This window comes from Copadichromis virginalis, linkage group LG12 (genome assembly GCF_057382275.1).
Source record: "Copadichromis virginalis isolate Kocher_CV1m ecotype Utaka linkage group LG12, C_Virginalis_male_GT1.1, whole genome shotgun sequence".
Taxonomy (NCBI): Eukaryota; Metazoa; Chordata; class Actinopteri; order Cichliformes; family Cichlidae; genus Copadichromis; species Copadichromis virginalis.
This window is the reverse complement of record NC_140629.1, coordinates 23557080-23569746: the sequence shown is the minus strand read 5'-3', so window position 1 is coordinate 23569746 and position 12667 is coordinate 23557080. Positions and strand designations below refer to the sequence as shown.

Here is a 12667-nt window from a genome sequence, read left to right as displayed (position 1 = left end):
ACCAGGGCGATTTACTCCAGTGAGAAGGGAAAAACCCTTAACACTTAAATTACCTGGATAAAACAAGACCTCAGGACAAAAAACTGTGGTTAAAGTGGTGCTAAAGTCTGCTAAAGTCGTTCCTGTGCTAAAGGATTTTACCACAGGAACGTAAACATATGTTGTTTTTGGACATTATACTCACTTGGGAGACTCTCCAAAATGCTGTGTAATTTTTGGTGTATATTCATGGTCTGAATAATCTAATCTGGTTTTAATGAAGCCCAGGCACTGCCTTTAATAGCAATCTCACCACAAAGAGCAGTGAAAGTTTTGTTGTTTACTACAGTTAATTAATATTGTAAGAGGTCATGGAAATCCCAACCTCTAAAAGACACCAGCAGAACCTTTAGCTTTGTCATTATATGCATTTATAAAGCAGCTTTACCTTCTCCTCTCCCTCTCTGTCTCTCACACACACACACACACACACGCACGCATACACACATACACTCAAAACATGTCACAACATCAGACCTGCTTGAGTACATATAGTCCCACTCATCTTCATCCAACATCTGGCTCCAGTCAGTGAAGTGTCAGTACTGTTTTGGTCAAACAGGCAAAAAAACACATTTATTTTTTTCTGAATAAATTTCTAGGCAACACTCAATCTGACAGTTCAAACAGTTTCTGACATGATAACTCTTAAGTGCTATAAAATACCTACTTGATGTATTATATGTGGCTACCTTGTTGTGGCTCCTAATAAGCCTTAAAACTTGTGGATCCACTAACAAATCAGTGTTTGCCCCACCCCAATGAAAACTGTCACTTGTGGAATTTCAAGTTATCACTTTGTTGCACTTTATTGCTTTTTACTTTTAAATATGGGAATCCCACTGTAGCTTGTTTAAATGTTATCCTAAATAGTGTATATATCTTTATAATGATTCACCATCAATGTTTGAGGTATGATTAGATTTCTCTCCCTAGGATCGTATGAATTGTTTTAAAATTTTCAAGGGAGGTGATGCTGAAAAAGGCTATTTTACTAGCAGTATTAAATACAGGACAATATACTTTAACCTGTACATTCATTTTGAAAGTCTTATTATATTGCAAACCTTAACCAAATATAGACATATAGCTGACGAGTATTCATTATGTATTATACAGACAGTTTCTATCCATAGATTTTCTTAAGCACCTATCAAATTCAGAGTCACAGGTGAGAGGTGGCGTACACCCTGGACAGCTTGCCAGTCTATTACACTCACACCTACAACGAATTTAAAACACAACATGCATCCATGTCTGTAGACTGTTAGAGGAAGATTACCTGGACAGAAAAAACATAGCCACAGGGAGAACAAGCAAACTACATTTGGATTTGAGTGCCAACGTTTTTTGCTGTGAGATATTCAGCGCTGACCACTGTGCCGCCCGCATTTGTACTTCAATCTTAATAGAATGTATTTCTATAAAGTAACATTTATTCCTATAAAGTTTGAGCAAGCAACCTGTTGATTCCTGTTTCTTTAACAGTAGCCAGTACATTTCCAGAGGCTGCATTCATAGCTGTGGCTAAATAAGCATTTGCATGCAGAGTTCGCATATAGTGATCAATTTCAGCCAGTGGATCCAAACAGAGCAGCAACAATCACATGATACCTGGGAAACAAACAGGGTACACTTCACTGAGCACAGAAAGTTTTTGTATGCATCAAGTATTAGTATCCATGAGGACTGGTATTCAATATATGCCAGCCGGGGTTTGACTTTGTGTCGGATCTGAAAGGAAATAAGTGGTATCGCACATCACAAGGAGGAGGGTAAATCAGCTCGCACAACAGCACATAGCCGTAGGTCATTTCCTTTCTTATTTTGTTTATTGCTGCAAGCAAACAGAGGAGAGTGAGCAAGTATAGAAAACACAAAAAGATAGAAAAAGGGAGTCAAATCTCTCACCTGAAAAAAAACCAGTCAATACCGCTACAAAATGCAGCAGCAGGAGTCGTTCCACCCCCTGTTTCCTCTTCACTTTTTACTTTGCTATCTATCACATTTATGAAATGTTCTCAAGATATTCAAAGCATGATGGAAGTGTTACTGTCTGATGCCTCAGGGTAGAAGTGTCACTAAGCGCTCATTCAATCACTTAATTGTGCGTGTGTGTGTGTTGATCTCCTGTGTGTGAACCACTACAAATTGTGTGTGCATTAATAAGAGTTTGCAAATGGACCTATCTAGACATGTTTCTACATTCCAGGTGATATCGGAGTAATATGTATGTATTTATGTGTTTATGGGTGCATTTCAAATGAGTCGCGTTCACAGTAACAGCACTGTGTGTCAGTGTGTGTGAGCTTGCTTAAATTCTCACAGGGATTCCCATCATCATCATTACCCAGACAGCTGACAGTAAAATCCATATCAAATCTATAAGTCTATTTTCCTGTTTTTGTTCCTTTCTTTCATCACCCGACTCCCTTGTCTCCCATAAATAGAGGCTGCACCATGACATGCCATTAGCTGTCCATGGATATATCATAAAAATGCAATGAAACACAGAGACAAAAAGTCAATAAGTGACAAACCCTGGCCCACTGCATATTTTGCAACTCAACCATATCTCGCCCATGGCATATGCAACTGTCACACTCTCTGACTGAGTCCCGCTGCTTTTATTTATCATCTTTAATTTTTCACCACTTGTCCTCCCATCTTTCTCCCTTCATTTGAACTCTTTTTTTCCCTCTTCCATCAAACCCCACCACCAACTTTCTACCCAGTTCCTTAATCTCACCCCCTTCATTCTCTGTGTAATTTCGCCACATGGGTTTCCACATTTCGGTTCATTCTGCAGCGCAGAGCAAGCGTTGATGCTCTTCAGCTGGATAAATGTATGTTTAGCAAACACTCTAATTATCTCAACCAGAGCTAATAGGATAGATAATTACACAATATACACAGAGGTTCTCTTTCGCGTTCTCTTTGTCTCTCCTTCAATCCCTCCTACTGTTTTTTCCATTTAGTTTCATCTCTCCTTTAATTTTTCTGTCTCTCTCAAATCCATTATGTGTGGTATCTTTTTCTGAGAGCAGTATGTTGTTTTTTGCACTTGTCATCCACATTAATGAGGTTTTTCTTCACTGTGTCAGCCCTTGTCAATGATGTCTCTCTGTGTCACTACACACAGCATCGACTGAATAAGAATTTTATGCTGTATATGGCCAACAAAAGGGATAGGAGGGAAGCACAGCAATTTAGAATCCACATACCTCCCCTTGACAATATATTTTGACTTGGTGTGCATCAATACTGGCAGGACACTCTGGAGCTGCCTCACACACTGTAGGTACAGTAACACCTAGCACAGTTACATATTTTAGCATTTAGCGTTAACTATGTTTTATGAGTGAATTAACTTCATTTCAGTACATGGCCCTTATTACCCATCATTCACAGGAACAAAAGCAAAATTATAATATATGAGTAAGTGTAAAATGCACACAGCCTGTGTATTATCTTAACAAGCAACAGAAGGAGCTGCCAAGCGGAGGATGGAAATGTCTCCAGCTGAGAAGTGCTCCCTTTTTTCTATTTGTTTTCATTATTATTTTGGCACCATTGATATATTATGAATCTTGCTTCCAATCAATGTCAGCGGTACATGTAATAAAAAACATGTTTAATATCGTCTCTCACTGATTCAGTTTCTCTGAGAGAGAATTATGAAGTCTTCTTCATTGTCAGTAAAAGATATTAGTACAGATAAAGTGAAGTGTGTTTGACTGACAGAGACATTATTGCTTGGTTCCAGTTTCTTCCATGAGGCAAAGAAAATTGCAACAAAAATCTTCATATTGTTGAATATTTAAATTGGGGGGGGGGGTCACTGGCCAGCTGGGGCCCTGCATGTGTTCACTCTGATACCAGGACTGTAGGGTTCCCCCCATAATCCAAAGATATTTTTGTTTAAGATATTGGTGATGTACCTGTGTCAGAGCTCACATTTATATGAGAGTTTCCTGTGTTAGCCTTGTGTTAGACTGGTGACCTGTTCAAGGTATACAAAACCTGCTCTAGTTAATAACTTATTGTGCTCACTGAATTTTGAGCTTCTAGAACAGGGGTGTCAAACTCAAATACACAGTGGGCCAAAATTCAAAACTGGAACAAAGTCGCGGGCTAACGTTAATATTTATTGAAATATATTTATTCCTCCAGATATAAGAATGAATCTTTTCTTATGGACTCAAACACGTTTAGCTGAAAAACTGAATATGGAACAAGCAAAGCTTAATACTAAACAATATATATATTAGCTGTATAATACCAGTAGGCCAGCTCTAATAGTAATTTGGTATGGCTTCGCGGGCCAAATGTAATTAGGCTGCGGGCCAAATTTGGCCCGCGGGCCAGAGTTTGACACCTATGTTCTAGAAGGTAGGGGAGGCCAGTGAGGATACCAAAGCTATGCTATGTTTATGCTGTCTTTTCATCTTGGTGTTACAATTAAACTATTTTCATATAATAGTAGATGTCGATATGACCATAGCTGAGGGAAGGGGCGTAGATCAACCGGTATATCGAACTCTTCGCTTTTACTCAGCTGTCTTTTCAACACACCAAACCACTACAATCAACCATCTATTGATCTCCCACTTCCCTCTATCCTCACTCGTAAACAAGACCCTGAGATACTTAAACTCGTCCCTGACCCATAGTGGGCATTCCACCCTTTTCCAGTTTGTCAAATGTCTGAGTTAGATGTTTTTCTTTCATCGCACTAAAATACATACATCTTGAGGACTATTTTTAAATGAGGCAAAACATCTGAAGATCTCAACTTGGACCACTTTTACATGTTGTCATATCGTAAGTCACAAATGCCCCCAAACTGCACAGATGAACAGATTTTAATCACATTACATTTATTGAGTTGCCATGGAGCGTTCCCTTTTTCTTATGTTTTTGAAATAGTTTTTGTATTAACTTGTGTATATCTGCCATAATTCACACCTGTTCATTAACAACAATAGCATACAGTCAGTATTTAGAGTAGTTACAGATCATACATTAAATGAGGAAAAACCTCTTATTTTCTGTTGTGCTATAAACATAAGAGAGGGCAAATTTCTCACACAAATCTGTGCGTAAATCATGCATACAGACATTTCGCACAAATCAGTGATTCATCAATATTTTCATACCTGGATTTGTTTGTACTCTACGATCATTATTTATGGTCATTATTTGGAGTTTTCCAAAACGCTTTAAGTTAAAAAATATTCACAATTACAATTAAATAATTAAATAAAAGATTAAATTGTATGTAAAGAAAACAAAATGCTAAATGTGAGGGTATAGGATTTCATCTTTTAATTTACAAATTTTTCTAATATTCTTAATCTCATTTTATTTTACCTTAAGTTATGTCGTCTTTCATTAAGAATGACTTCTGTTATTGTTGGATGTCATCACACACAGTCTCATTTCTTGGCATTTAACGGCACCGCTGATGCTGAAGAATACTGATTTTTTTCACTGCAGTGAGTTTCTCATCTCAGACTGACAGATCAGCTGCTCACTGATCTCAACCTGTTTTCTTCTCTTGCTTAGTCTCGTAGTCCTATAAACTTTGATGTCCAAACCTTTGTTAGTTTTGTTTTGTTTGTCTTTTTAATTTGACCCACAGTGAGTGTCTTGGAGGAAATGATAATAACAACCTCTGTCACTCCCATGGAAACACTTTGGAAAGCTGCATATTTCCTGGCTTCCTCCTCAGACAGTACTGTTTCAGTTTCTTGAGTATGACTTTCTAATCTTCATCACTGCTCAAGCCTGTTGGTTTAAGGTGTCTGAACAACATGAGTCAAATGTGTTATTTTTATTTATTTTTAATTCTACCTACTTTAGGATAGTACTGGCAAAATTGAATATGTATACTAATTGAGAATATAGTAATGAGATAAATGAAAAAATTGCAGGACTGTTGTTAATGCTGGAAATAAACTAAAGCGGAGAAAGTTGCAACCTTTCACTTGCTGAAAATACAGAATAATGAGGCTCTGCTTCTTCGGTGAGTTTCTGCTTTAGTGGTGTAACGGTGGTTAATCTAAGGTGTTGGCTGAACTTTTCACTTTTACCTCATGGATTTTTTTTAATATCAAATAATACTCTATTTACTCACAGTCATTGCATTGTGTATCTCATTGGATTAACCAATAAGTTTAACCCACTGTCCACAATTCAATGACATCACAGGTTGCAATGTACCCCTTATTAAAGGAATAGCTATCACCTTACGATAAACCAATACCCTTACCACTGACAATTCCTCACTCTCACTAAATAAAAAAGAGTGAAAATCCACTAGAAACTTAACTAATCTTATCACTGCTAACAGAGATGATGTAAAGCAGAGATGTAGTTGAAGAACTTGACAGACAAAATGCCAAGTCAAATTTCTCTCCTGTCACTTCAAGGGACAAGGCAATACTTCACTGACTTATAGAAAAGGGAGGAATTCCACTGCCTCGGGTTGAAACATAGGTCCAAATTAAATTCTACACTTATTCTCTGCCAGCACTGCCTGAGGGTATCCCATGACCTTTGAGGGAGAAAGGCCAGTGTCAGGAAGGGTTGGACAGGAGGAGGAGAGAATGTGAAAAGAGGTATATGAGGTGAAAGAAAACAGTGATGAAAGGGAGATGTAGGGAGACCAGTCCAGAAGTGAAGAAAGAAGGTTTGGGGATCAAGGGAAATGATACTGGAAAACGCTCTGGATTAAAGTGGGAGAGAAAAGCAAACACTCATTTAAGCTGTGCTCTATACTCATAATCATCTCTCCTTTCATATCTGCCATTTCCCAACAAGGTGTGAGTCTTTCTTCTCCCCAGACAGGTAATCAGCCCCTATCAGATCCAGACATGTGGGTAAAGTGCAGATCTGACATAGCTTCAAGTATTTGAACAAGTCATGTTGTGTTTGATTTAAATTGTCAGAAATTTAAGAAATCCACCACCAGATAAGACTCCTCAAAATCTTCCTATTAAATTATGCAGTACTTGTTACACAGTATACACTTATCAGCCACTTTGTTAGGTACACCTTGCTAGTCCCAGGTTGAATCCACTTCTCTCTTGAAAACTATTTTTTTTCTGACATAGATTCACTAAGATGCTGGAAACAATCCTCTGTGCTTCATATTGACATGGCAACATCACACAGTCGCTGCAGATTTGTCAGCTGCACATCCATGATGCGAATTTCCTGTACCACCACAACCCAATCTCTGTTGGATCAAAATCTGGTGACTGGTGAGGCCATTTGAGCACAGTTAACTCATTGTCATGTTCAAGAAACCAGTTTGAGATGATTTGAGCTTTGGGACATGGAAGTAGCCATCACAAATAGGTACACAGTGGTGATAAAGTGATGGACATGTCTAGGGTGTAAAAGTAAACCCTAGACATGGTTGTCTGGGAAAATCCCAGCAGATCAACAGTTTCTGAAATACTCAGACCAAGTCTTCTGACACCAACAACAATGCCCTGTTCAAACTCACTTAAATGAATTTTTCTTCCTCATTCTGATATTCACTTTGAACATCAGCACGTTGTCTCAGCCAAGCAGTTACACAGATGACCTAACAAAGTGGCAAGTGAGTGGCTATTTAGGAACTGTTTAGTCATTAAATCTTTAGAAAACTAATTTGAAATTCACTGAGAGGAAACTTAATAATAGACTCCTCTCAAATAATGTGGAACTCGCCAGTAAACAAAAAAACCTCTTTAAAATAAATGATCAGAAAAATAAAAGTCACCCAGTAATAGCAAAGACAAGTTAGATAACAGGTCTCCTGGATGTGTGTTTAATGCACTGCACAAAAGCAGCTTCTATCATTTCAACTGACATGGTGTATCTTTTATATTTCTGATTTCAAAAGCCATGAAATGTGAATAAATTCTCCAGCAAAATGTTGACCTTTAATACTAATTGAAGCTTTTAAGTCAAAGTACAGAAGACATAAACTCCCACACATAAAAGAGATAATAAAGACACACTTTTTGCCTTTATTCTTTTTTCCTGCTTTTTTGCCTTCTCATGTTCGTGATTGCTTTCTGATTAGACTCTTTTAATATCCATCCCAGTGGGGGACCGTTACCAGGGATACAGCCTTGGCTGAAGCACAGCATGTGGCTAACTGTTACAGCTAAGATGTCCCCAGGTGATTTTTCATTAAATGGTCATAAAGGGGGCTCTGTGTGCAGCAACTACACTTAGCCTCAGATCGTCCCCACCACGGACAATTTGAAGGTGCTATTCCCCTATAAACAAAACCACAGACAGGTGTAAGCGAGGAAAACAGGGTGGCGATATTGTAAATGAAAGCTGTTTTTTTCTGCTATTTTGAGAATGATGTTTTGATTTTTTGTTTGTGTTTTTCCCCTAGCCCAATTTGGAATGTACAAAATCCTCTGTGCTGCAGTCCTCGTCTCTGTTAATGCTGTTTGCCTGAGAGATGCAGACGGGCATGTGCTACCTCTGAGACATGTGCCACCAGCTGCTTCTTTTCACCTCGACTTCAACAGCCTCCCACCTGCAAACATGACCAATTATGTTTGCGTGAACACACAACCAAGCTGGAGGTACTGCGACTGGGAACTGAACCAAGTTAAAGCCGTTGTTAAATATTTAATCAGCTCATGTCTCCAGCATGTAATGAAAGCCTCCTGCTGATCATTTCAACTTGCAGACATCCAATCCTGATCAAAAACTATTAGCACATGACAATGTCAAAATCTGAACATTATGCAGATTCTGTGTAGTATGCTGTCAAGTTTTCTACTGCATTGGAATTTAGCAAACTAAGGATTCTAAGTGAGTCAGATCATCCATCAGCACAATATACTGCAGCTTGACAGAAAACTCAACTGAGCCATTGTCATGAAAAATAGCAAACGCTGCAGACAGATATATGAGGTAGAGACTAATAAAGAGGTGATCAGCACCACAATTCTTGATGGATCGCTCGCAGTTTTCTAATTAGTCCCAACACTCTCACTTGAGCTCATTTGTGATATGCAATAAAATCTGACAGATCTGCATTATCTGAATGCATAAACAATGTAAAAATGTATAAATATATACAGCGTGCTTACTGCATTTTTTGCCAAACTGCCATAAAAAAATACAATGAGAATAAAAGCTTTAACAAATGCCCTGTTTTGCCTGATGGGATTTTAGTGGCAGGCACACAGTACAACTCATGAGGCCAGCAAAAATAATGTTTTGCACTACGCAGATAGTTTTATGACATTATTTTTCTGCTGTGCAGCTCATAGCACCATGAAACACAATTAAGTTAACATCTTTTGCCCAAATGACAATGATCTCTGATCTCACTACATGGCAGAGCAAGAGAATTTTTTCACTGGAGATTGCCAATGTGTGATATTAGTATGCTAAGTCGCAAATGGAGACGCATTTGATAATATTTTCATTTCTCGCACATGTCAATTTCTAAAGTTGAGCTACTTATGCAATATCGCGGTTCCTAAGCCCTGCTCCTTTGTCCCCAGAGTCCTGCTGGTTTAATGTCCTAACAGGTAGTTAATGGCATCCAGCTGGTGTCCACGGTGTAAATCCCTCTCTGAACATACAGCAAGAACAAAACCCATTAAGGTTATGTGTCACGACCAGTGACTGTAAAGCATTTTTGGTTTGTGCAGAGGGGATGGAAAACCACTGGGACTTCAACGTCATCTAACTTGGGAAATACCATTATCATTATTTTTTAATATTTAACTTCAAAGGGACTTAAACTGTCTGAGTTTCCTATCGTTTTAACTATTGATATAGTATAGTAACCAAATGGGATATAATAAATAAACACCACAATAATGCAGCACATTAAAACTGACAACAAAAAGTAGGAATTTCATTTGTCACCTATATACACACACAAACATAGAAAATGAATATGTATATAGGCAGAAAGCTTTTAATCAGCTTCTTTGATGTACATACAGTAAGTGCACAGCCATGATTTCGAATATGAAAAATCTGCGACAGCAGAGTGTGAAGTCAGATTGAACCGAAATATTACAAAGCAGCATCTTGAAGTCTAAATAAGTTCATTCTCACTCCTGAAAAACACTGAAAAATTCAGGCACATTCACACTGTGAGGAAAAGCTGCGCACTCTGCCAGTCAGTCTGTCACATCACTGTGCCACCACTCGCTGTCGCGCACACACACACACACACACAATAGAAAAAAGTCATAAAGGAGCATGCAGTTAAAATAAGAAAGAATTGTTGAGTGCCTGCATGTACACACGTACCCATATTGTGTAGTTTGTTGAGTGTCTATAAATAATAACACTGCTGATATCGCACCAATTTAATTAGAGTTGCTGAGAAGTGCAAACAAGTGGACATGTCAAGGCATGTTCAAGATTACTTGCCAGAAATAGATTTTTTCTTTGAAACATCCTGTGAGAGTGATATGCAGAGAGAGATGCACATGAATCTCACAAGATCAATTGAATCCAGTGATGCTAGAGTTACAGTATGTACCTACAGATCTTTGCCCACAATGCCAAGTGCAAAATTACCCTTTAAACATTGTCTTTGTAGAGAGCACCAGTTTGCAGTGTTAAAATCAGCTCTGGGGACCTTTGCCTCAAGATGAAGATAACGCTTCTACCCTTCAGAGTTAATCAGAGTAAACAGCAGCTGGTACCCAGAAGGGTACTTGAAAGTACAAATTCTGCATCTTTAATATTCACTGTAGCTCAGGCAGAAATTCACATGTTCACAATTTTTCAGTGCTCGAGTTAGTAAAATTCAATCCCTCACATCCAGCAATTTCACATTTGCATTATTTATATGCAAGTAAATATTGGCATGTCTCATACAGGGCAAAGAAATACTGCTTCACATTCGAAACAGTTACTTTTTGCCAGTTGTCTGTTTGTTTAGATGAAAATCTGCAAAGACGTGGGATTTATTATCATTTTTTATCAAATGTAATATTAGATTTAAGCATGAAATATACCACCCAGGAATAAATAAGTCCTTCAATTTACAGTGTGTGTGCAGTTTCCTTTGGCTGTGTAGTTATCATCTTGTGTTGAGCAGTAAATTGATTCACTCTTGCAGGACTTCACATCTGTGAATATTTACACACTGAGGACCCAGTATGAAAAAAGTCCTGATCTCTCAACTTTAAAAACAAAAGAATATAAACCAACATTTTGACACTGAAAAATTAAAGATATTAAAGATTAAATCATGATGCCACCCTGTTACACGGACCTAGAACCCGGCCAGCGACCTCTCATACCCATCAGTTACCAGGGAAAAATGTATATATTTGCCAACTGGTTGGTGAATATACATTGCTGGGGTTTGATGACAGTACCTTTATGCACACTACCTGTGCATAAAGGTCAGTCCATGGCCCCCTCCAAACCAGAGAACAACTAGAGAAAAATGCTCAAAATGAGATACACAAACCTACACCAAAACCTTCCTTGTGATTGTTTTGGAGTCTGGAAGGTTCCCATGGTTACCTGCAATGCTTCTGTGCATGGAGGATCTCAACTTGTCTGCAAATGCTCATGAACTACTCAGTGAGCAGCAGTAAAACTCTGAAAAGTGTAACGCAACTTTCACTTTGAAGACAAAGCCAAAATCTGTTTCCAATTTGGACCACACTTTTTCAAGTTGCCCTACCAGCACCTTCCAATAACAAGTAGGTTTTCTGATCGCATACTGCTCTGTCGCTGGTGGTTTGTTGCTAGCCTAGATTCCAGCCTCCAGTTACCTAGGTAACTCTAATGTATGTTAGGGTATATCACTTAACAGTGTCCTGCGTTTTATTCATAGCTGCTCTAATCGCTTGCCTTAAAGCTGAGAAAGGTTTAACTCGGGACCCGCAGAGTAAGAAAGCAAAAGTTAACATAAACACCAAAATTTCTGGGGTTGAGATGAATTATTAAACACTTTAAGATAACCAGTTGCTGTAGAAATCTTTAAATTCAAGAATAATATCCTTATAATGGCATCTAGAAAAACAACAGTTTGAAGACAATAACATCAAAGTATTTAATATTGAATCATACAATTAAGCCTAAAAACATAGCTTCCTCTTGTTCTAATTTTGAGTCACACACAAAACTGTTTGATCATAAATAAAATAAATAACTGCTTTGAAAAATAATCAAAGTAACACTGAGAAGTGGAAAGAGTTTGGTATGTAAATATATGACAGATTTTGTATTAAGCAAAGTGGAAGAGAACAAAAGGAGGATGTTCACAGGAAAAGTGACATCACAGAGGAGAGGAGCAAGAAAATAATTATCACAGATGTGACCTGTTTTCTTCAGCTTAAATGAGCATTAGGAGGAAAAAGGAAAAGAAAAGAAGACAATCTGAGAAAATGGACTGCTGTGATGGCCCATTTATGAAACTAAAACCTTGGCACGCTCTACTGTTTTACTTCATTTCGGCTCTTCTGTTAAGTAGGTTTGAGAAGATTTGCAACATAAACTTGATCTCTGGATGGAAAATTGTCCAACAACAACAACTGTGGGAGAATCAGAATCAGAATACTTTATTGATCCCTGGGGGAAATTTTTATTTTTTTTTTTGTTACAGTGCTCCATTTTA

The 12667-nt window shown here is 38.0% G+C and overlaps 1 protein-coding gene across 3 annotated transcripts in view; it reads right to left on the bottom strand.

The window, feature by feature from the left end:
• Nucleotides 1–12667, bottom strand: part of stpg2 (sperm-tail PG-rich repeat containing 2) — a 58506-nt gene that overhangs the window by 22784 nt on the left and 23055 nt on the right. The window lies entirely within an intron of this gene.